The sequence below is a fragment of the Haliotis asinina genome, chromosome 16 (assembly GCF_037392515.1).
Source record: "Haliotis asinina isolate JCU_RB_2024 chromosome 16, JCU_Hal_asi_v2, whole genome shotgun sequence".
In the NCBI taxonomy this organism is placed as follows: domain Eukaryota; kingdom Metazoa; phylum Mollusca; class Gastropoda; order Lepetellida; family Haliotidae; genus Haliotis; species Haliotis asinina.
In genome coordinates, this window is record NC_090295.1 from 44,840,411 (window position 1) to 44,865,092 (window position 24,682).

General features: G+C 37.6%; 1 protein-coding gene across 2 annotated transcripts in view; it reads left to right on the plus strand.

Annotated features, from left to right (window-relative positions):
- The first annotated feature begins 413 nt into the window (after positions 1–413).
- Positions 414–24,682, plus strand: part of LOC137268375 (anoctamin-7-like) — a 116,734-nt gene continuing 92,465 nt past the window's right edge. For both annotated transcript variants that reach the window (XM_067802935.1, XM_067802936.1), the window contains exon 1: positions 414–576. The gene's annotated coding sequence lies outside the window, so the exon portion shown is untranslated. The remainder of the gene's footprint in view (positions 577–24,682) is intronic.

Below are 24,682 nucleotides of genomic sequence, written 5' to 3' on the forward strand. Positions count from 1 at the left end.
GAATTATCCTTTTCAGTTCCAGGTTGATTTGCTATATTATGTTTGAATGTCTTATTTGGTTCAACATTATTATGGCAATCTAATTTTCAGTGTTTGTTTCATCACTCACACCGTATTTTCTATCTTGTTGATCTGCGTCAGCAAGATGTGGTTATATTTTATTGTTTTTTCTATCGAAAAAATCTCCAAAATTCTTCAACGTGTCACCACGCAAGATCACGCCTCCACAAGAGACACCCGACACCTCTTTCAGTTGTCCGCGACCCAGTAAAAAACTGTTGGTCTCATAGCTTTGTAATCCCAACAGGTTTTGTTGTCAAATACGGACGTTTCCTCCCAACGAGAGTCATCCGTGCATGGCATCGACCGCAAAGCATTGCTGTTGGGCGGATACTATTTCACAGGGAACATATGTATCGGCCACAATAGTTGTGTGTATCGCTGAGCACAAATAACAGTGGAATATCAACAGTACAGCTATGCCGCGGACAGGATACCTGTATGTCATGTGTACTCGCGATTTCTAATGGATTATATCATCCTTTGAAAGCATCTTGTAGGATTGTCAGTCATTAGGTAAGTGTCGGTGTTTGAAGTCAGTGTATTTGACAGGTGCGAGGGTTTATTGGGCTCATCATGGATGTAGAGAAGAGTGAGCGTTTGTACAAGCAGTGTACTGAAGGCACCACAGCTGAAGGGTAAATCGATGGATAGATTCCGGCATACCTGACTGTCTACGCAAAGACAGTTTGAAAACAGTTGTATCCACTCAAATTTGATATTTGATATTAGTGCATAGGTAGTTGGTAAACTGGCAGAAGGCCAGACTTTAGATATGAATGATGGTGGATCTATCTTCGGTCTAACATTTCGGTAACAGCACGCGAGAAATTCATTCAAACGACCTGCTGCAGGATTCATTAATACGCACCTGCCAGATAGCCACTGTCACACAAAACGCAGATGCATCAACTGGGAGCTGGGTCTGAAGGGAAACTCTCAAAGTCATAGAGGTGATGATCTCAATGGCTATTTGTTGGGCTCGGGAGCGATCAGAATTCCAGGATAAACTCTGTTGGCTATTCAGGGTCACACTTACTGGTAAATCTACTTGTCATTAATACAACAGTAGTGATCAACAGCCACAATATCCAGAAGACCATCAGAAAATTCAGATTCCTTGTACTTGGAAGGGGTTGCAATGCCTATTGAATCTTTTTAAGATAAACACACCTGACATATATCAACGTTCAAGTGCTTATATCATTGATGCAATTATGGGATGTAAATCTATGTGAAAATATCATCTGTAACCATTTTGGGAAAAAAAAAGATTTATTCTATTTTAAAATCTAATTTCTTTTTAAAGGGAAATATATGGATTGTTAGATGGGAGAACCAATTTGTGGTGATTCACCACTATGAATGTTTGTGACACATCGCATCAAATGACAGGAAGTGATGGCAGGTGTACGCGTGAAACACATTTTATCAGTTTCTGTTAATAACATCAGAAGAGTGTATAGATGATTGTAACTTCAATTTATTAGATTCTATCATAAATGATGTAATATTCAGATGATATATTGAATTTACATGTGTAATACTGCCAGAAAAAACCTCTATATCTGTAGGTAAACAAAACTGTGTCGTTACATGGAAATGAGTATGGCATGGTGTATTGCTGTAGAATGGGCTGATATGATCGCCAGTTGTATCTGTATTGCCGTGTTTCTCCATTACATTCATGAATAATAGGGCTACACATGAGAAATAGGCAGCCGGTCATATTATTTCAGGTATTTATAGACCCACTCTGTGGCTGATGTACAGGCTCAAATCTGCTGGAAAATTTTCTCATTTTGAACAAAAATTCCTGCTTCATGGTAATATAGTTGTAATAAATGTTGCAGTGTTTCTGAGGTGACTTTTTTCACTGATATCAAGGCCAGAAAAGAGAGTTTAGTTTTACACCGCTTTTAGTAATATTCCAGCTGTGTCACAACAGGGAACACAGAAATGGGCTTCACATGTTCTTCCCATGTGAGAATAGAACCTTGAAGAGCAAACTCCAATTACTAAACTATCCTACTGCTTTGGGGTAATGAAGAAAGACTCACTGTAATGCTTTGTTTTACATATATATAAACAATTATTGATCAGTGTCTAAATACAGTGAAAGATTCATTGGATTTATGAAAATAAAACACTTCTGGTGAAATTGCAATTTTGAAAAAGAGTTATTTTGTACAATTTGCCTGCAAAGAGCATTTATAGTTTAGAATCATAGTTGTTCTTTGTCATTGACAGAACTGGTTCTGAGTTAGTGGACTGAGTTCTCTCCCATACAATAAGTCGAGTATAATGTCCAAGTACCTCTCCATTCTTTAAAAATAATTGAGCTGAGACCCCAAGGCACTTTAATTTTCAGGAATGGAGAGTTATGCGGATATATTCAAAGTATTAGGAATATTTCTGTTTTCACAATTAACTGACAAAATGAATTCTTTAATTTGAAACTGGTACACATTGTTCCATTACTTTTCGGGAATGGAGCGATGTGTACCAGCAGACAATGGAATGATGTCACAAATGTAATTTAATCATATGTAACATCAAGCCAATCATGAATGAAATTGTGTTTAAATAGATTTAGTACATAAATGTTGTATTATGGAAGGCAGATAATTTCAATATAGGGTAGAATGTGGGCTGACATTGTGTTTAAATAGATTTAGTACATAAATGTTGTATTATGGAAGACAGATAATTTCAATATAGGGTGGAATGTGGGCTGAGTGGAAAGTGTGTGTTTTTTGAGTTTGCACCTTGACTTGTTATCAGCTGTCAGTTTGGTGATGGAACTGTTTCAGTTGATCAGACTTTTATTTCTTTTTAAACCTTTTTGTTAAGGTTGTTGAACACCTTTTCATTTTGAAAAGATGTTTCTGTAAACCCTTTGCTACTTTTAGACAGTAATTTGTTAATATTGGATTTCAGTAGGAAGGATGCTGTTCGTGTGTACAGGATTTCATGACCAACACCATATTCCGCACTAATGATTTAGAGTTGTGCGGAAGATTAACTCAAGGTCGCATGCTTATAAAGGTGCATCTCTCACAAGATCAACCACGACAGCAGGAAATGTTAAACATAGGTCCAGATAACTATAATTTAGTTAATGACAGGGGGCACTTGGTTGAAACAAATCGACCTGATGATTATCTGATTCTGACTGTAGCTCCACCACAGTGGATAATTTCATCACTTCTTGTCGTGACCCTGCATTTATTAGACTCTAAGAGCCTTGGCATTGATTGAAGGAAGTCAGTATCCTGCTTGGTGAAAACATGAAACCATTGTCATATGGGAAAATACAGACTTTGTCATACATATTTAATGAAACTGTTGTAATACAAACCCAGCAAAACTATTTTAACATAATCACTGGATTCTTTTAGTATATAGAATCTGTAAAATCATGGGCATTCAAAGCCTGAAACAGTGAAACCCTAAATGAAACAGTCATATTGATTAAATTAAACCATTGTCATACTGATTCACTGAAAAAATATTGTCATATATATAATCAGTAAAACCATTGTCATACAGATTCTGAAACAGTGAAACCATTGTCATTCCGATTCTTAAACATTCTCACCATTTAGTTTCAGAGAAGCCATTGACATACAGCTTCTGATCACTATGTCATTGACCCAGTAAGTTGATCATTTCATAGGTGACGGCTTGAGTTCTGATGAGCTCCATCAGGCCTTGCATAAATGGATATATCTTTCAATACTGTTAGTCAAGTATTGATAATTGTAATATACTGTGACAGTTTTATTGAAGTCCTTCCAGATGTGACCTAAAGTCACACCCTCCACCATCAATACTATTGATAATGCGATGGCAGTATGATACAAGTAATGAAGTGTTAATCAAGAATACATGATCCATCGTACTAACTAGTGTCACTACGAACAAGTATACGACTTAAATATATTGTAACATTCTTAATGAAAGAATAACAGGGATAAATGAGAGCTTTTAAATGCCATCATCGCATTGCTGACTATCTGTTTTGGATCAGAAAGCTAGGTAATAATTACGTCCCATCATTACAGTTGCTAAAGCCTACTACTTACTATCTTGGTTAATGGTTTGATATCTGTGTCAACCCGTGAAGGTCCCGGGGTAGAATAGGCCTTCAGCAACCCATGCTTCCCATAAAAGGCGACTGTGCTTGTCATAAGAGGCGACTAATGGGATCAGGCGGTCAGGCTTGCTGATTGATTGACAGATGTCATTGGTTCCCAATTGTACAGATCGATGCTCATGCTGTTGATCACTGGATAGTCTGGTACAGACTTGATTATTTATAGGCCGCTGCCATATAGCAGGAATATTGCTGGCGTGTTGCTTAAACTCACTCACTCACTCTCACTCACTCACTCACTCACTCACTCACTCACTCACTCACAATCAGGACACCTGGGTTACCGTTCCTAATGTTCCTTAGATAACTTTGGTGATGTGGTAGCCCAGTGGTTAGTCTGTTGGTTTGTCACGATGTGTAAGGTTCACTTCTTGTGTTTCACATCTTCATATTGCTGGACTATTGCTAAAAGAGGTGCCAAACCAAATTCACTCCATCCTTGATGATGATGATGATGATGATGATGATGCCGATGACGCGATGATGATGATGATTGTGATGATGATGATGATGATGATGATGATGATGATGATGATGATGGCCGCAAACTACATGAAGATGATACATAATACCACTGGAGTATTGCCAATATTGGTATTAAAACCCGTCACTTACTCATCCCTAGGGATCTGTGTGTTTTTAAGTTCATATTTGCTTTGACTAGTGTGAGTGTTTAATACCATCTGATGTGTCACTGTCAACATCCCTCACAATCTCATACATCTTATCTGTCAACCTGCAAGTAGTTAGCGAGATAACTGATAAAAATCACCAATATTGATTTCTGACATGTTGGCAGGGCTGTGTTGGCATGCGTATTCTATTTAATACAGAACAGTCTTTCAACCCTTAGTTATGATGTGTCAAGAACAAGGGTTCCCTTTCAGATAATTTTGTTTCTCAGAATAAATTGTGATGATATATGTTCGAGAAAACCAGCCTTCTTAATGTTTGTAGTTTAGTGTAGATTTATTAATATTCCTGGTGTTTGAGAAGAGTCTGTAAATTAATGAGTCTAGAGCAGATGAACTAGTGATTGATCTAAAGAATATGACAAGCTAATATGACTAGAACTGCGTGGTATTACCAATATACAAGCACATTTCACATTTGAAAATATGTTTATTGCAACGAATGCTCGATTTAAACCTTAGAAAACAGAGAAATGTAGAAGTGATTTTCCTCCGTGGTAACAATGGGGTGGCCTTGTTTTTAAAACGTTCACTAATCACTCTGAAGACCCAGGTTTGATTCCCACATGGGTACAATATGTGAAGCCCACTTTTGGTGTCCCCCAGTGGAATGTCGATAAAAGCTGCATAAAACAAAACTCACTCACCTGTGATAACCAAATGAAGGTGACTGACCTCATTCACTTCAATAAATAGGAAATACGTGTAGGCTCTCTATGTACTATCACCACTAATCTTACAGCTTCTCAAGGAGCATCATTCATTATACTGTGTGTACACTTATTGGCAATACATTTAGAAATGAGGCAAATAATAAATGGTCTTTCACAGAAATACAATAGACAAACTCGAATAGCCTCGATGCACAATGTACCCGCACGGATAATACCCACAAACCATTACCTTGGCCTGGGAATTCACATATGAATTATTATGTTAAGTGAGTTGGTGAGTGAGTATGATTTTACGCCACTTTTAACAATATTTCAACAATATCATGGTTGGGGACACCAGAAATAGGCTTCACACATTGTATCCATGTGGGGAATCAAACCTGGTCTTCAGTGTCACATAAACAGATTAGTCACCACACTCAACAACTCAACACCTATAGTGTCAATTGTTATTTGACCTCAAGATAGATTAGTGGCTGTCATAAAGAGCATTTACTGTCTTCCTTTTCACGTAGGTAGTATGATTATGAATACCATTCACTCACTCACTCACTCACTCACTCACTCACTCACTCACTCACTCACTCACTCACTCACTCACTCACTCACTCACTCACTCAATCACTCAATCACTCACTCAATCACTCACTCAATCACTGAGACTGAAGCGGAATCAATGGTGTATTTTTGTTGACAAACTGAACTTCCAAAGGAAACTTTAAATATCACAGTTTGATGCTCCTTATAAGACACACCTCCATTTTTATACCTGCAGTTAATTAGGGGAAATGTTTGCAATGAAGGTTATTGATGAAAACGGAACATCATTGTTCATGTGGCTTCTGCCAGGATTCAGTGCTGACATTCAGTGTGTGAGCTCATAAAATTCGAGAGCACTTTCCCTGTCAGCATCAGGTTATCACACATCCAGTGTGCTGCAGCCGGAATAGCTGTCATTAGGACTCATCAAGGATGTATGTAATAGCTGGTCTTTTCATTGATGCTGTTAATTGTGTTATTAATAACACATACAATAATGATGATAATACCTACAGAATATACCATAGACTGGAATGAATAAGTTATAGGTGTTGGAGAGAGATGACTGTGTCAGTGTTCTATACTTGCATATTCTGGTGTTCTGTTGGTATGGGAAGATTGTTTTGATGTGTAACATAGGTGTGTGCTGTAATGCAGGTGTGTGTGACAGGTGTGGGGTGTGTAACACAGATGTGTGTGTGTGTAACAGTGTGTGATATGTGCAATGCAGGTGTGTAGTGTGTAACACAAGTGTGTGGTTTGTGTAGCATAGGTGTGGTGTGTGTAACTGTTTAACACAGGTGTGGTGTATGTAACATAGGTGTATGGTGTGTGTAGCACAGGTGTATGGTCTGTGTAACATAGGTGTGTTGTGTGTGTAGCAGAGATGTGTGGTGTGTGTAGCATACGGGTCAGTGAAATAGATGGGCCAACAGTCTGTGTAACATAGGTGTCAGTGGTGTGTTTAGTATAGGAACTTGGTGGTGTGTTTAGCATAGTGGTCAGGGAACTGTGTAAGGACCAGTTACCTGTCATTTATATCAGATATGTTACAGTATTCTGATAAAAGCAAGTTGGGCAGGACAAACCAGAGGTTGACAGCATGAGCACCAACTCACATCGACATGAGTTCACACATATCCACCCAATACTTATCTTCATCAACATAAGACTGGTGGTGTGGGGACCTTTACTTGATCCAACCTGGAGTTTACTTAGCCTGTAAGCCAAAGTTAGTGTGTTAAAAGGCTAAAATCTGTTTGGATAGGAGTCCGTATGTTGTCAGTGTTTGTTCTGGCAATGTTTCCGGTTTTGTTTTGGCTCAGAGGGTTAGCCAAGTGGTTAAAGCGTTTACTTATCACACTGAAGACATGGGTTTAACTCCCCATAAGGGTAGTACGATGTGTGAAGTCCATTTCTGGTGTCCCCTGCCATGATATTATGGGAATACTGCTAACAGCAGCGAGTGAAACTGAACTTATTCACTCTGGTTTTTGTTTTCCTCTGTTTGATCTGGTTCAGAATCTTCGTAATGAACTATCACATATTATATACTTGTATTTGTCCATATGGCTAGAAAATAGGTCCTCTGTTGACAAAATTGCTTGACCTTGGTGACAGCAGCTTTTGTGCGTTGTGATATGTGCCATATATACTCCCACATTGATGCTATACAGATTGGTAATGAATTCAGCCATAACAGTACGCTTGGAACTGACAATTATGAGGTTGAAATGTGATATTGGAACACTTCACCTGTTCATGCTCATCAGAGCGAGGACACATTGTTCTGTCATTATAGAAAGATGTAGCATGTACTAGAGATCTTATTATTTAACAACATGTGAAAGAAGGATCAGCAAGCGAGTGAGTGAGTGAGTATGGTTTTACACCGCTTTTTCCGATATCCCAGCAATGTCACGGCTGTGGACACTAGAAACAGGCTCCAGACATTGTACACATATGAGAAATCGAATCCAGGTCTTTGGCATGAAGAACAGACACCTTAACGCTTAACCCAGGATTAGAAATTAATGCTTTAAGGAAACAAATTTCCTATTCTGAATCCTTTTTTGCTACCTCAAAAAACCCACAGTAGCAACAACTTACATGCTGGTGTTTTTAAGTGAAACCACTTACTTTCGTCAGTTAGCTGTCATTTTCAACGGAAAGATCTCCACTTGTGCAGTTTCCCTAGTAGCCTTACCAATACTGGTATTTTAATTTCCGAAAAAACGCTCATTGTAACCTTTCATGGTCACTTTCACATCACAGTACTGGCATAATTGTGACAGAGAAACAGTCCGCTTAGTGCGTATGTGAAGAACTACAACATTACTGCTTTACATTTTTGATAATGAACATTTATCATGTTCTGAAGTGTAAGGGCAATAACACATCGTCTGCTTATACAAGTAAAGGAATTACTTTTGCATAACTTGGGAAATACTTAAGATGCTATGAACTGATCATATGATACACAATATGAAAAATGCTGCTACCAGGTAAGAGACTGCTACCTATTTTAAGCCAGGTACCAACTACTCACTACTTTATTGCTGTCCCCCGTGGGGAGATGCAGTATAAACCATTCCTGGTATTCTGAAGACAATGATTCCATTTCCCAAAGGTTTTGTAAATCTGTAAATCCATGAATTAAATGTGAAACATCTTACAATATTGAGAGCTTTCCTTACAAAAGATTAGGAACAGGTTGTTTGGAACACACATTTTGCAATTATTAGCTTGAGAACTGCTAGGTTCAACTCAAGATATGTGTCAAGATAAATGATTGATGTGGTCACACACAAATTGGAACAATTTCTGCATTAATATTTTAGTTCATTGAATTTCCATAGCTTGTGCCATGCTTGAAAGTCTATATTGATCGGCTGTATCGACACTATTGCTCATTCAACTCACCGCTTGTCCCTATAGCAGGAGTACAGCAGTATAGCGTATAGCATGAAACGTATGGCTTGTATATTTGCCACAACTCACCCTTGCATCTCAGAGGAAGCTTACCAGTCTGTCACAATTGAAACTTAACTTTTACTTCCCAGAGACAGCTTGCCATTTTGTCACAGCCGAAAGTCCCCTTTACATCTCAGAGCTGACTCACCATTCTGTCATAGCTGAAAGTCCCCTTCACATCTCAGAGCTGACTCACCATTCTGTCGCAGCTGAAAGTTCACATCTCAGAGCTGACTCACCATTCTGTCGCAGCTGAAAGTCCCCTTCACATTTCAGAGCTGTCTCACCATTCTGTCACAGCTGAAAGTCCCCTTCACATCTCAGAGCTGACTCACCATTCTATCACAGCTGAACTCACTTTTACATCCCAAGGTAGACTCACCAGTCTATCACAGCTGAAACTCACCCATATATCCAAGAGTAATCTCATCATTCGATCACAGCTGAAACTCACCCTTATGTCCTTGACCCTTGACACCATTTCTATCACAGCAGAAACTCACTCGTACATCCCAGAGTCACAGAAGAAATTTAACTGTACATCATACGCTTGGATGCAAGAAGAAGTCACTCTCTCATGGAAGAAGTGTTTTCATTAACAGTGAATCCACAAATTGAGTTTGTGAATCAAAAAGTCAGTCTATTTTCTTAGATTACAGAGGTATTGCATACAGAGTTTCGCTGACTTGTCTTTCATCCCCAGATTGCTTTAAAAGAGTCACAGAAGGGACATCCTTTTAAATGTGTTTCTCTGAGTTCAAAAAATTGAAACTTACTTTTTTGTACAAAATCAGAGATGTTGGCAACTAAATAGGAAAGAAAAAGTTCTTCAACTAGTTTTGGCGTTGCTTTTATTAATGTTTTACTAAAATTAAACATGATTGCAAGAAACGTGCCAGAACCATATAACTAAGACTCTTTTTAAAACCGCATACAGTAATGTTTTCCATTAAGGTGAAAAAATCCCGGAGAGCACTGTCATTGATTAAAATGGATCTCCCTGTAGACTTTACTTCGTATCAATGTCAGTTTCTCAAAAGACTTTGGCTATTTACTAGTGGTGTGTACATTGACTATATACAACCTGACTGATCGTCATAGAGCCATGATTTGTTTAGGTCAGACATGTTTAATTCATTTGCTGAAAAAGATAAAAGCGGTAGCGCATCTTATTTAGTTTTTTCTTTTTTCTGTTGTTAAAGAATCATGGCATTTTAATGTTTGTTATTGGTTTTCATCCTTATGGTGCGTTGACATAGGTTGGTCTTGCCATAGTCCATTGTTTTTACTGGTATACATCAGTGCTCAGTATATCGACCTCTGGTTTACATTTCCCAGTTCCCATCCACCTCAAGAAGTTAGTGTAAACTGTTTGACACACTAGGTCTGTTCTCAATATACAGCAATGCTCTCGTCATCAACCACTGGTTTAGACATCTATGCTGTCCTCCACCTCAAGAGATTGTTGTATCCTGTGCACGTCATTATTGGTCTTTAGGTATGCTTGCATTATCAACCACTGGTTTAGATCTTAGCTCTCCTCTACTTCATTACATTATTGCAACCTGTACATTTGTTTTCTTGATATACAACTATGTCCATGATTTCGCAGTGTCAGGACTGTTGACCTGGACTCCTTTCACAAAGCAACCTTTGTTAAGGTTAACTTCAACTCATAGACCCACATAACATGCGTATTCAGGTGAAATATGCATTGAAAATGTCAATTACCTATTGTAAAAAATTGTTGTGTAGCAATTACACATTTAATATGTTTGCCATACAAATTCTGAAACATATGCATACGGAATATATTAATAAAAATCACTTGCATGATGGAAAAGAGGTCAATTGCTTTTATAGTTTTAAGCTGCACTGAGAGTATTGGATTGGTTCAGGATGAGCCATTTTTTTATGAAATAATTTCCATTATGTTTAAGTCGGTTTTGTGATAAGCTATGACATAGGACAGTACATACCTGCTTAGTAAACTTACATAGGCGAGTAAAATCACTAAAATGCCCACATATTTGAAAGTACTGGATACAGTACCCACATGAGCTAAAAGTTATCTGGAGCTCTGAGTTCTTAAGTCCTATGCTTTAACATAACACCTTAGTGACTTATGATCGACTTAGTGCTGTTCAACTACCAGCTTCTGAATGCCAATCAAAGATCAGATACCTGGTTTTGCTTTGCAAGTGTGATGACTAGATACTTGTTCTGTCATTTCATGTGTGGGAACTAGATGCTTGTTTCACCCAAGGATCTTAACAAAATTGAGATGTAATGAATTATATGTTATCGTAATTTTGTAATTTAATGGTTGTATTGCTTGAATCACAAGAAACCTCACTGAATTCTCATTTGCTGGAATGTATTACTTTGCCCTGCCTTACTCAAAGGTTCATTCCTGTTTGGTATTTGTACATTGCCACACATTCTAGAGAGATACTTGACTGTACCATGATGTATTGTGTAAATAGATGATACTAATATTACTATTCTTGCTTCCACATAATACCATTTTTGTTAAACAAGTTAATGATTTGGTATCAAATAAGCAAAAGCAAGTTTGATAATTAATCTTTCATGAGTTAATAAGTAATCTATTACATGGAATCAAGTGAAGTATTCTGTTTATTACTCTCCAGCATACAGGGTGATGACTTTCCGAGATTCAAGCAAGGTCTGATACCATTGTGACAGGAGTATTGACATTGTGATGACATAACTAAACCATTATGACATCATATGTTTAGAAGTATTACTGGAATGTAATATTGCTGTAACAATATTTTGCTGCAGTATTTTCCAATAATGAATAATAATTAGCAGTAAACACCATGGTTGATTAAAAAACTGCATAGTAAGGCTTAGTGATTAGGTTGATACGTCTTCTTATCCCCACTGCATAGGTTGATACCCATGAAGATCTGAGGTTGAATAGGTCTTCAGGAACCCATGCTTGTTTGAAGAGACGACTAACATGATTTTGTGGTCTGGTTGACGTGGTTCACATGTCATGTCTTCCCAGTTGCACAGACTGATGCTCATGCTGTTGCTCACTGGACTTTTTGGTCCAGACTCAATTATATAAAGACCGTCGCCATATAGATGGATTATTGATCAGTGCTGTGTAAAACTAAGCTCACTCACTCATGCATAGATTGATGATCATGATGTTGTCTCCTGGTTTTTCTCGTCCAGATTATTTACCAGTTGCCTTCAGATAGGTTGAATGATGTTGGGTGCAATAGAATGAGTGAGTGAGTGAGTTGGGTTTTACACCGCTTAAGCAATACTCCAACAATATCATCGTAATGGACACCTGGAATGGGCTTCACACATTGTACCCATGTTGTACATTGAATCTGGGCTTTCTTATACTACTAGGCTACCCTACTTCCCAAAAGTGCATTATACAATGTGAGCAATATTTTATAGATTTTCACATGTACAGCTGGGAACAGTAAAATAGTACTTACTGAATATTTCATTATACAATGATAAAAGATTATTTTTTTATCATATTTCATATTAATTATTGTTCACAATAGCATGTTTTGTAACCATTGCTCATAGTTTGTGTTTGCTCATAATTTCAATTCAGTTGTGTGTTTCCATTTTTTACATTTGTGTGAGTATATAGAAAGACTTTTTAAAATGTGTAATTACCAATTCAGGTATAGTCATGCCATTGGCACCGATGCGTGCGTGCGTGCGTGCGTGCGTGCGTGCGTGCGTGCGTGCGTGCGTGCGTGCGTGCGTGCGTGCGTGCGTGCGTGCGTGCGTGCGTGCGTGCGTGCGTGCGTGCGTGCGTGCGTGCGTGCGTGCGTGCGTGCGTGCGTGCGTGCGTGCGTGCGTGCGTGCGTGCGTGCGTGCGTGCGTGCGTGCGTGCGTGCGTGCGTGCGTGCGTGCGTGCGTGCGTGCGTGCGTGCGTGCGTGTGCGAGGGAGTGAGATTTTGAACCACTTGTAGCAATTTGAGATTCCAGCAATATCACGGCATGGACAACATAAATAGGCTTCACACATGGTACCCATGCCATGCCTCTGGGATGATGAACCGATGCCTTAACCCTTTGCCTACCCAAAAGTTCCTAGATGTATATTATTGGTTTTAATTACCTGCTTTTCCATGAACCCATGGCATGGTGACAGGCAGATATATAGATTGTTGCTGTGTGGGCAAGGACATGCTTGGTCATCATCTGTTGCTGGATATGAATAACCAACAGAGCAGAAAGCTTCAATGATCCGTGAGATATGGTATGTGTTCAATGTCAGTGATATGCCAGGTAGACTTCATGCACTGAATGGTAGTTGTTTAGTGCCGCTGGTAGTAAAGCTGTCACCATTCCCTGATGTAATCAGTGAAGCACAACATATCTCTTCATGAATTCAGTTCCTCTGGGGCAGACGGGAAAGTTTTGAAGGGATGATGTGTCCTGTGTCATGTGATCAGCAACAGACCAGCAAGAGATCAATGCACGTACAATACTGTTAAATAGATGCAGGGGAACCTGAATTTTCAATTTTGACAAGAAGTATAAGTGTTAACAAACTTTTCAGACATCTTTAAACCACCCTTTCTCTTTATCACCACCACTAAACACAATGCATGGGATGCACATGCACAATAGGGCGTCCTTCTTGGTTTTTAGGGTTTTGAAGAAAGTCGATAAATCATTGTAGAGCATTAATTTTGACAGTCATCTTACTGCTCACGGTTGTCAGTGTTTTTATTTATCCAGGTTTTTTCTTTTGAAAATAAAAATCGTACACATGCAAGTATAACATCATACACTAATCATCTTTCAAGAGTGATTACAGTATAAACAATTTATGGTCTTAAAGAAGTGCAAGCAGTGATGCACTCTCAAAACATTCAATATTTCCATATCAACATTGATTGACTCTGTTACGTCTGTATCGCCTTCTATTTTCAATTGATGATTGCGAAGGAAGTTCCCCTATATATTTTTTAGAGTATATTTTATGAACTGTTGATTTCAGATACTGGCACTTACTAATTAAAACATTGATGTGTTTGTACTCCAGACAAATACAATTTGTTCAAAATTTCTGCTTTCTTCTGAAACTCAGTGTTTGATGGGTATGTTGAAACCTTCATATGGACTTTTTTCTTGCATCTTTTCTCAAAATTATGTTTGCATAATTTTAGAAAATAAGTTTTAATTCCATTTTTTTAATTTGTTACCATACTTGATTCCAACTTTGGACTAATTATCATCTTCTGAGCAGGGTCCAGTTGATGTGATCTTAGTGCTAAGCTTATCTTAACTCTGGCTGTGTAATTTAGACTTATTATGATCACAGGACTAAGGTCCTTGTGCCAAGTCTAGACGAATCTCTAAGATGTCAGTGGGAACCAGTGTTGGGAGTTAGTCACAATTAACGATTTGTTCATTACAACCAATCAGTCATTAAAAAATCAGTCATTTATCAAATATTCCTCTTGCGTTTGTTAATGCACAAAATAATACGAAGAAAGTGTAGGGTTTATTTGCCAGTAAAGGAAGACTAGTATATTAGGAACATAAATTTCCTGGAGTCTTTAAGATAAATTCAGTCATGATTTGGAACAAGCTTGTATTGCTTATGTAGATTTTGTGACAGATACAAAACCGACTTTGTGAAAAATGTTGCTATTTTAAACAAGTGTTCCCAAATTGTTTGTGTTCAATTATGAAAACACATGGTGAATTGTGTGGTTGTTTAGTCACTGCAACCAATCTTTGATTATTCAACCAATTGCACCATAACTAGTATTAACTCCCTCTGAATTTGGTTGATCAACTACTGTGGAACATTAGTGTGAAAGAGAAGAAATGTTGCTGATGTTTGTTTAGGAAGATTGATTGTGGACTAGCTGGTCCTACCCTTGTTAGTCGTGTTTGATTGCATGAATATTGTGCCATCATGCATTAAGACCTTATGGCATAGAGTATACAGATCTCAGCCAGTCAGAGTACCCCTCTCCTACACATTCAGAGAGACATTACAATGTGGCAGCAGTCTGATGGTTGCATGGAAGCGCACAAGTGAAGTGTTTGTCCCACCACTAAACCCACTTAGCGTCTTCATCAGAGCATTTGATGTTTGCTGATTGCCTTTCATAAGAACCATGATGATATTCTGGGACGATGACATTTATTCTGGAACATGATAGAACTCTTTTGATCTTAATTGTTTTTTCTTTGGCATTTTTTAAAAAAAAATCTTACTGAAGGGTATGAACAGATTCTAGAAAGTTCAGATCATATCTTGATCTAAAGTAGTCGGTTGGTTAAATTCTTTGAACTAATTTAACACATCAAGCTTCAGAGTTGAGAACTGTAGAGCAGTTCTCCATTTCCTGTGTGAGTTATTCAATTCTATTAACTGCCTGCTTCCAACATGTCAAATGAGACTCAAAAAAAGAGTGTTTGGTGTTGTGGCAAATTTTCTGTTTTCCTCAAAGCCAATTGGTATGTTATATGTGCTGTGTATTGTTACAGTGTTCAACTTCCACAATGCTGTTGGTGGGTTGTCAATCTCATACAATCATGGTATTATTGGGGAGATGAGCCAAGTCATAATCATAACATCTTGGGATGGGCAGGCTCATACAATCATGATATCATTGGGAAACAATCACTTACAAATATGTATCTTGATGTACGCAATCCCGTACAATCACGACAGTCTCACTCAATCATGACATGAGGTGCACAATTTCTGACAATCATGACATAAAGTGCACAATCTCACATACATCAGGTTCACAATATAACACAATACAATCAAATCTCATTAATCTGACCTCCATTCATCCAACAATCGGCATAGTCTGACGCTTTTGTTTGTACCAAACTGAATAAATGTAACTTAGTCTCATCTATCTAGTCCAACATCCTCGTTAATCCAAAATTTGTGGTGCAACAGATGATGTCGGAGTAACGAGACTTGACTGTAAAATTAATTATATTAATTGTAACATTTGGAATACAAACCCTCGCAGTCATGACTGGCATTGTCGGCTTATGATTAAACGTGGACAGTGACACACAAATACTGAAGCTAACCATTAAATTTTCACCTGAATTAGAGATTGGTGTGCAAGTTGAACGTATTGAATTCTAGAGTTATTAACAGTTCATTATACAATACCACTCACCATGGTATGCCACTTTAATCATCTGCCCCTAAGTTAATTTGGACCATTGCATTTCGTGAATTAATTTGTAATTCAGCTGTTCGTTCGTTTGGAACATATTTTATTCATGAGAAGAGGATAGGGTACAAGTTAAACAATTTAGTATTTACATCATATTGTTCACATTCATTTCACAACATGGACAGACAAGAACAGACAGATGGAAAAGGGGAACAATTGCAATAAGCAAGGAAATCATTTGATTGACAAATATATGTGAATTTAGTTGACTAGGAGTCTTCAGTATTCTGAGGAAAAGGTGAGTTTTGATGGAGTGATTTCTCTTTCAGATGTAGGATAAAGGAAATACTTTAATGTGAAATACAGGAAACAGATAAATCTGTATACTTACTGAAGATGTTGTGATCAGTCTAACGACTGATGTGTTGTAACTGTCAGCAGTTGAGACGACACTACAGTGATAATGAATTTCAAGATCAATATCAGTGTCAAGTGGTGAAACTGAGCTTGGTTAATCTTTGCTAGTTTCAATAAATGTACATGAAAAAGTTATCGCATCTAGTGGATCTGTGTTGTTTGATAGGGATGATACAAAAGCATCTATTGCAATATGTATTGCAATATATTGCAAGAGTTTGTTTTTTTTAAGCAGACAACTTCTTAAATCAAGTTTATGCTTAATTTAAATAGCAAAATGCAAGAAAGTCACTATGATTGATTAAGCTTAAATGAAAACTTTTAATCATGACTCTTATCCATAGTTCCATTTATTGTAAACTTTTCAACCCCAAATGCTGACATACAGAAGCCTTTGCCCAAGTATTTGGCACTGCAGTAAATTGTTTGTTATTGGGGGACACCATTTTACAATATTCACATGACTTTTGGTGTGAAAAAAACACGAAAATATCTGACAACTTTTGGTGTGAAAAAAACCCGAAAATATCCGACAATTTCTGAATGTTATGAAATTTTCCAAATGAATGTCAAAATACTGTTTTTTGATGAGTGTATCGCAATGCACATCGTTTTCATATCTGAACCGGTAAATATCGGTAAACTGGTTATATTGCACAGCCCTATTGTTTGGCTTCCAGACTGTGTTGGTTTTCAGTGTATACTGGTACCATGTTGAAACATATTGTCGACTGTTGACTCAGGGTACCCATCTGCACAGAGGGTTTATTGGAATGTAAGATATATATCTTGCAGCAGTATTTGTCATTTACTATTGGAAAACAAAAGAAAATTGTTTTTAGATTCTTGAGAAGCATATAGAAGTTAGTATTCAAGTATATGACAAAATATGAATTAGGTCACCTAATGAAGGGGCAAGGATTAGCCCAGAAACATGGTGCATGCAATAAAGGAGAAGTTGACATCCATAATATTTTGTCTTATATGAAAATTGTTTTGTTTGTTGTTTACGTCTGCAGTAATACAGCTATGCCATGGCAGTCTCGAAACAAATCTGGACCAGACAATACAGTGATTGATATCATGAGGATTGGTGTAGCGATCCTGTTAGTTTTGTTAGGTAGTATTGTTTTGACCAAAATCTTCAAGGGTAAGTGGGAAACACAAGTAGAAAGGAGATTTAGGTTTGAAGTGTAGCCATATTGCATGGCAAGTTTTAGAGACAGTGTCTTTAGAATTGTGTTCATCTGAAGTGATCTGGAGTGAGTGAGTGAGTGACTGAGTGAGAGTATGCTATTATGCCACATTTAGCTGTATTCCATCAGTATCACAACCGGGACACCAGAAATGAACTGCACACGTGGGGAATCAAACCCGAGTCTTCGGTGTGATGGGTGGATGCTTTAACCAGTCAGCTACCCTAACACTATACTGAAATCAATGTGAGGAACATAACTTGAAGACCATGATACAAATTACCATGATTACAGAGTTTCCAGAAAGTGGCAAATGTCTGTTACCATGACAATAGGACACACGTTTTGCTTGTGAATGTTAGATTGTCAACAAAACATGTTCAGTTAAAAAGCAGTGCATTCATGTCAAACCGAAATCACCTGTTGTAATATTGATAAATGTATCAAGTTGTACATTTTGATCAGATGAATTTAATTATTTACAATCGATCGTTTTTGTGACAGCACCATTTGCTTATCAATTTTTGAAACTTGATCCAGCATGTGCCTGCATCATTAAATGAAAACCAGTTGACGATGGAAATGAATTAATGTAGTTGATAGCAGCTATTTCAGGGTTTACTGTTCACACATTTCAACATCTGCTTTTAGCTGACACGCCCGTAATGACTGCCCCGGGCGGTTTCCGATGTTCAGGCATAAACAACCTCCGGGGGCATGACTTACGACGCTCTTTTGCAGTGATGATCCTTTCCTTAAAAAATATTCTATAGCTCCGACAACACCTCATACCTAAATGCATTCAACACGGATGGTCAAAGATGGATAATTATAAAAATGAAAACAGTAGAAACTAAATACAATACTCACCAAGACGGTGGCTCCTTCCAGTGACGCCATGTTTTGATGTGGTGTGAGTTTCAGGACGCGACTGACAAATCATGGAATGGAGCCGAGAAATCTCCGTAGATGGTCGAGTGTGTTTCAAGTATTATTGTTTCCGAAAGGGTGTTGTGTTTATGTTATTATCGCTACACTACCGATATCACTGCAAAAGCGGGCTGCATTTGTTTACATTTGAGATGCGGTTCCTTCAAATTTGCCGTAAATCCTTCAATTACTTAGGGGGGCCTGCACTAGGCCTGTGTCGATTCGATTGTACATGTGAGTGGGTGTGTGTTGGTGTGTGGGGTACATGTTTATGTGCTGGAGTGTATTGGCATGAGTGTTACATAGTGTAACACATGGTGTAGGTGTGATCTGGATATGGGAGGGGTGTATGCCTATGGGTGCTGCCTTGATCTTTGACGTTTTGTGGGACATGGTGCTCCATTATAGGTGTGGCCTAGATGTGACATGGGATGGGTTGGTGTTGCCTTGAATGTGGTGTGGGATAGAGCTGTGATGATACATTGTAATATTGATAATCGTGATGCTTTATTGGATGATAAATATGTATTGATACTTTTTTCCGTATTGTGATACATATCATTGATGTTAAAATTGTTAATTTTCAATAGTAGCTGATAGTTATGTAAAAATTTACACTGGTACTTGATACCAAAATATATGTTTTTAAAGAAAATAACAAAAGATAGCATATTGTGATGTATTGTATCGTTCCAAGATATCATGATACATATCATATCAGGAATTTTCGGTATCGTCACACCTCTGTTGTGGGACATGGCTGTGGGGTGGGTAGCTGCATGATGGTGGACGTGACCTGGATATCGGGTATGGATGTATGTCACCAATATGGTGAATGAACAATATTACAATTTGAACATTACCATTTAGTGAAGCAGAAGAACCAAAAATAAGAATCAGAATCAAAATGGGATTCAAACTACAACTTTTCAATCCATGACAGGTTTGGTGTTGGTACAAGAGTTGGCTATGCTGTTAAGTAACAACAGGATGGAATACAAATTATCTGTGTTATTAGCTTCATTAACATAAACAACAAGTAAGTGTTGTGGTAACGCTTGCTTGCTCAGTTGGGCTATATACATTATACACTTAGGGTTATTTACATGTCAAGAATGCATATCGAGTGGGGAGTTACGAATATTATGACTCGCAATTGTTGATGTTTTAGATATGTAATATATTTTACTGTTGTGATCAGGGCTTGTTTTACTCACTACAAATGTTTGCATCTAGGATAATTATGAAAAAAATAGTCTGAATAATTTTTAATGACTTTCAGTTTTCCTGCATCATCTAAAGAGTTATTTTTACAAGATAAAGCACGACCTTTGCCTTACAGATACTTGACATTGCAGGCTAATGTCATCAGAACAATTTCAGTAAAAATATTTTCATGACAAGACTGAAAAAGAAGCTTGAGATACCTTGCTGGAATAAAAGATATTGATGAAAATATAAAATACATGTAAGCCGTATCAGTTTAGGCATTGGGGTTTTGATAGTGAAGTTTGAAAGCATTTTCTGTCAGCACATCCTGTTTATTATAGTAATCCCTGAAGGAGCAGCAAAGTCAATGAAGGGTAATTTCTTCTTTCAGTTTTGAAAATTGACTTTCCGTTCAAGAAGTGCTTGCCTTTCAGGGTGATATAATAGTTTTCCAATGTCGTAAACACATTCCAACATTGTTGACATTCTCACCAGTTGTGCTGGATCTGCTCAATACTTGGTGCAGCTGTATTGTTCTGTGATGTTGTGTATTGTAACACATTCCGCCTGATATTGATATTTGTGGAATACGGCTGTTACAAACCCAAGCCATCTTTTGTAGTAACCCAGTGAGCCGAGGGAGCATTTAGCTTAGTGCAGCAGTCTTTCATGTTGTTATAGTTCACTAGTTTCTTTTGTTTATTGGGGAGGGAATAAAATATGGCTTATATGCTTATTTGTTTCATTGAAATAGGCGTTGTTCAGTATTACAGCATAGTATTTTGTTCAAATTATTGTTGCTCAGGAATGATAAGTGTGGTAAACAAGCGTTTGTATAAGCTGATATACATACAGTAGTGAAGCCTATTTCTGGTCTCCCCTGTCATGATATTGCTGAAATACTGTAGTGTAAAACCCAACTCACTCGTCCATTTTGTTGCACCCAGCAATATGTAACTTCTTTGATGGCAAACGGTTAATAATCAAATCTGTAGGAGATAAACCAGTGATAGACATCATGAGCACCAATCTATGCAATAGGAATAAGGAAACATGAATGAACCAAGTCAGCAAGCGTTACCATGCTTTTTTTAATCACCATAGTGTTGATTGACATTTATTACTCACTCACTCACTCACTCACTCACTCACTCACTCACTCACTCACTCACAGAAACTACAATTTTAGTAGTTAATATATAGCAGATACTTGTCCTTATGGCACTATAGGACAGGCAGAGACAATATCACTATATCCTTTTGCTGTGTGGAAGAACAGACTTGAGAAATGCAGAATCAGCAGAAATTCTGCAAGCACTGGTCTGTTGTGTGTCTTGTGTTCGAGTCAGATGTTATTCAACTCGCCTGTTATGTCCAAGATAGTTTCCAGGCGATATTAAGCAAGTGTGGATATACTTTTTATGGTTTGTATAATGTGGTTTGTTTCTTGTTCAGTCTTGTTAACTACCAGACTTCTATGACAGTCTGACAACTGCTGATTGTGGTGTTAAGCAAAACTCACACTCATGTTCACAGCTTCTGTGCTTTATCATCATGTGGTTCCAAATCAAAAACAGCATTAATTCCCATGGTTTGGTGAGAATGGTTGTGCCAGTGGTTTTAATTAAGAACTGGCTTTCATTTATGTGAGTTCATTGGAGTGTGAACTTTCATTGAGTTAGGGCCCCAAAGTATTCACGTCAGAGCTTGCGTTAAATGTCAAATAGCAGACATATAAACATAATAGGAGAGATTTTGGAAGTTGTTTGTGAAACTCTGGTGTAGTCATGTGTCAGCCATCATTGATAAATCCTGAAGTCTTTGAAAAGTAATTCCACAGATGTGTCTGATAAATGAATATTATATGTACAATTTTGTAGACTCTTACTTTCTGTCTAGACCTGGATTAGGTCCAGTACAGATGTGGATTTCATTGTTTTGTTATGATGGGTTCTAGCGATATGAATCTTTGACAGGTCTTTAAGTCTAATGCTAAATGTCCTTATAAACTAAGGCACACATAAGTGTTTAAATGATCAAGAACAACAGTTGAGAACTGATTGCTATTCAGGGTTTCCCGGGAATGTTGAAGTAGATTCTGGCATTGCTATCATGGCATGTCGTTTACAAAAAAACGATGTGAAAAAACTTGTAAATATTTAATTGTGTTGATCATATAAATGTCAGTTTGACTGATGTAACCAATTCTTGCCCAGTGGTAAAACTGTATATCATGTTTTGTGAGTATGAAAAAAGTCTGGGTACTTAATACCCATGATTTTGCTCTAATTCCATAAGGACGATCCGGGTTACTCATCCAGTGACCCATGTTTGTTGCAAGAGTGACTAATGGGATTGGTTGTTGTTGCAAGAGTGACTAATGGGATTGGTTGTTGTTGCAAGAGTGACTAATGGGATTGGTTGATTGCTGATTTGATGACACATGTCATCACATCCCACTTGCGGAGATTGATGCTTATGATACTGATGACTGGATTTTCTGGTCCAGACTTGGTTATTTACTGAATTGGCCATATAGCTTAAATACTGCAGAGTCCTGTGTTGAATAAAAAGCCAACAAACCAATCAATCCTTTCTTACTTGAGCAACCCAAGGAAAGAAACCTTTCAAAATTTCTCACAAAGCCACAAAAGTGAAAATAAGACACCCTTTTGGCATTCTTCCATAGTGAAATACTGGTCTAAATGGCAGAAAATCAACTCACTCATTTTCATACTGGTTGAATCTTCAAAGCCCAAGAACTTTTGACAATTTATTCCCTTCTTCTGTCTAATGTGACAAATTGCACTTTCATGCCCTACTGCTAAATCAGTTTCCAGACCACATACTGGAGCAATTTTGTTACGAATATTGAAACATGTGAATAAACACTATGTTGTTACTTTATACTTTAACACATTTAGAAGTTGAAATAAAATCAGTATAAATTTGATGAGTTTTGAGCCATGTGACACCCTGCAGGTTATTCTGGAAACTTGCTGGTGCTTATTTCAGTGTAATTGTCCAGAAAGGATTGCAATGTAAAACTTGGTCTAAATTTGGTTGTTGACCAGACAGTTTCATTAGGTCCATATGAGACTCAGTTTGAGATTGGCAATATACGACAGCCAGACATCATTTGCTCCAGGTTCTTTGCAAGAAGCAATTTCAGACACTTTCCTTGGTCTTGTCTAACTTTGTTCACAGCACTGATACTGCCAGAGGCTTATGTTATCAGGACCCTGCCATGATTGGTGCAACTTTAGTCTGGATGTTTGCTGGGTGTCACAATTGGAAAGAATCTTAAAGATATTTTGGATGACAACCTGTAAATTTCTAAAGTTAATGAACTGATCACAATTCTTGAACATGGGTTCCGGTGCTGTACATCAAATGTTTTGGTGGTTTCATTTAGGGAAGTTGTTTTAGTATCTCAACTGAATATTCTGCTTTAGGACCTGAATTTAGTTATTTATATTACTGAAAGCAAGTAAATGAAGCTGTAAGATCAGCAACATTGTAACAATTGATGGCCATGTTCCTTAATACTCCTGAACAGAACTGTCACCAACCCCAGATGGGGATTCTGGGTATACTGGGTAGCCAGAGCTCTGCGACTTTGTTGTTCAGCATGGATGTCTGTATACATTTTACCTTTTTTCAGGTCTATTTGCAGCTAGACACTATGTAGAAATTATCAAACTTCTGTGTTAGCCATGAAACATTCACAGACCTTATCAAGTCGGTCCAAGTATTAAAAATATCTGTTTCCAGTATAAATATCTACATATAACAACATTTAATCATTTTAGTACCATATACAAACATAGGGAACTTGGAAGCAGACTCTCAAGTATCTGTCATTAGCATTATCAAACTTATGTCGAGTAATTAGATGTTTAGAGTGAACCCTTGTTGAAGTTACCATTATTATATACATGATACAAGTCAAGTTATACCAGGTTCGGCCCCACTAGAAAGTACACGAATAGGAGGGAAACCAAGACACCAGCTTTTGCCATGAGATAACCATAAGTTTGATGCATGACAGCTCATCACAGCAGTATTTATCAATAAGTATTGTCGTTGGTGTGTGTCTGGTACTGTCATGACAGTCTAAAAACAACCATTGCTATGGTTTTGATATTTCTGATATCAAAGTTTTTCTTGTCATGTTTCCAGTATTTATCCCGATGTTCTGTACCATGTGTTGTATATCTGAGTCTGTACCTGTGTCACGTCTTTTATTCAGTTTATCTACAGGAAGTTCAGTCATCATGGTCACGTTTTCAACAAATATGGTAGATGTACTGTGTGCACAATGCTAGGTTTACAAAGTTACTTCAAGAAATTTATTGAGAATTTCAAATTAAGTTCTCTGAGCAGTTTTTAGAAGTCAAGGTGATGAAGAATGATGATGCTTTTTATGGACATACAACTTTTTTATTCTAGGAAGAGATCATCAGTCTTCATTCTTTACCTAGCAGACTTGGGAAAAAATGTGATAGGAATCCTTTTTAGTTTTGACCAAATCTATTGTTTTTTAGCTCATTTTCATAAGTTTTTTAAGAAGTCTTAACTTTACATTCATTACAACATTGAGGCCTCTCTTGCTTTTTTGGTCGAAGTCATGTCTGTTGAGCCATAATAC